General features: G+C 39.0%; 1 pseudogene across 1 annotated transcript; it reads left to right on the top strand.

Moving 5' to 3' along the window:
- Positions 1-324: 324 nt before the first annotated feature.
- On the top strand, positions 325-973 carry LOC308424835 (large ribosomal subunit protein bL32m-like; annotated as a pseudogene). The gene has a single exon. The product of its transcript is annotated as a large ribosomal subunit protein bL32m-like (transcript).
- Positions 974-1,762: the final 789 nt, after the last annotated feature.

The following is a 1,762-nucleotide window of genomic DNA, read 5'->3' as shown; positions in this document are numbered from 1 at the left end:
CTCTCTATCCATTTATCTATGATATTAGACTTCTATTGAATGTATAGTTAGTAAATATCTTTTCCCATTCTGTGCCTGCTGCTTTGTTCAAATAACAGTGTTCTTTGTGGAAATGTTTAGTTTCACAAAGTCCCCCCCCCCTTTTGTGGCTGTGTCATCAGCAGCCTGTTCAGAGTTTTCTCATGCCTGTGAGTTCAAGGCTATCCCCCAGTTTCTCTTCTTGTAGGTTCAGAGTGTATCTGTCTTTGCATCAGAGTTAGTTTTGCACAAGGTGACAAGTATGCATCCATTCGCCTTTCCCTACATGCAGATGACCAGTTTAACATGCACCATTTGCTCTTCTGGTGTGTATTTCTGGCTTCTCTATCAAACTCTCTCTTCTGTGAGGAACAGGCTCCTTCTCTGCTGCTGCTGTCGCTCCTTCGGCAGGTGCATCCGGACCACTCCAGAGGTGCTGGGAGCTGCTACAACGGCAATTGCAGCAGAGCTGGGGCTGCTTTCCAGTCCTCAGTGGGGTCAGAAGAGAGTTCGTGCACCAGCATTAGCAGTCCAGAGTCCATCCCTCCTCACAGAACTCACCGCAGATGACAGCAGTGAAAAGAAAGAGAATTCCAGCTTTTGAGATAGCATCTTTTGAATGGCAGCTCCCAAAAAAACAGACGTACCGTCGACGTTAACCGATGTATGAGAATTAATCCTCACAGGCTTATTAAAATTAAGAACAATATAGACATTTGCCCTGAATGTGTTCACCTGAAGCAGAAACACGACCTTTGTGGCTATTGCTATGAGAAAGTGCTCTAGGAGACAGCAAAAATCAGACAACAGATATGGGCTCAAGAAGGAGCCCGTTTAGAGCTCCTTCTTTTGAGACTGTGGTATTGTACACAGGAGAGAAGCCACCAGAAAAGGATCAGGCAAGAGGACTGTTGAACGAATTATAAAGAGGCCAGCTTGGTTCGCCCAGAATTGAACTAAAAATGTTAAAAGGAGAATTTCATAGTAAGGCAGTTATTTAAAATTAGGAGTCTTCACTTTCATGTTGTGCCTGTTTTCAAATCATCAATGTATTTTTAAGATGTATTTTGTTAGCTGTTACTTTTATGTGAGGTAATTTGAAGACTATATCATGAATAAACTCAACATATTTATGTAAAGGCTCAATGGATTAATTTGTTTCTATAATGCTCTTGGGTTTTAATTAAACCTAAAATTTCCAGACCAAAACAAAAAAGTGATAAAATTCCTAACAATTTATTAAAAATACTTTATAGCATTTACTTTATTTTCTGAAAATATAACTTATTTACATAGCTAATATAAAAATGACGTACTCACATTATTATGTAAGTAACTGAGTTACTTTTCATCTGTCACCAGAAACACCTGTCAAAACAACTCAAAGGAGGATTTGTGTTTAGTTTTGTTTCTTTATTTTTAGTTTTACTTTACCTTCTTTCTTTCTTTCTTTCTTTCTTTCTTTCTTTCTTTCTTTCTTTCTTTCTTTCTTTCTTTCTTTCTTTAGACAGAAACTCACTATGTAGCTCTGGCTGTCCAGAAGATCAGGTTGGCTTTGAACTCATAGAGATCTGCCTGCCTCTCTAGTGCTGAGATCACCATGCCTGGCTCAAAGGAAGATTTATTACTGTTTAGAGGTCAGAGTACATCAAGGCTAGAAGACTCTTTTTCTCTTTTTTATTCTGTTTAATCCCTTAGTTCATGGGATGGTGCTGTCCAAGGTTAGGGTAGATCTGGAAACATC

Source organism: Micromys minutus, assembly GCF_963924665.1.
Source record: "Micromys minutus genome assembly, chromosome: 1".
NCBI classification, from domain to species: Eukaryota; Metazoa; Chordata; class Mammalia; order Rodentia; family Muridae; genus Micromys; species Micromys minutus.
Note: the sequence above shows the minus strand (reverse complement) of the source record. Positions and strands in the feature narration are given on the sequence as shown.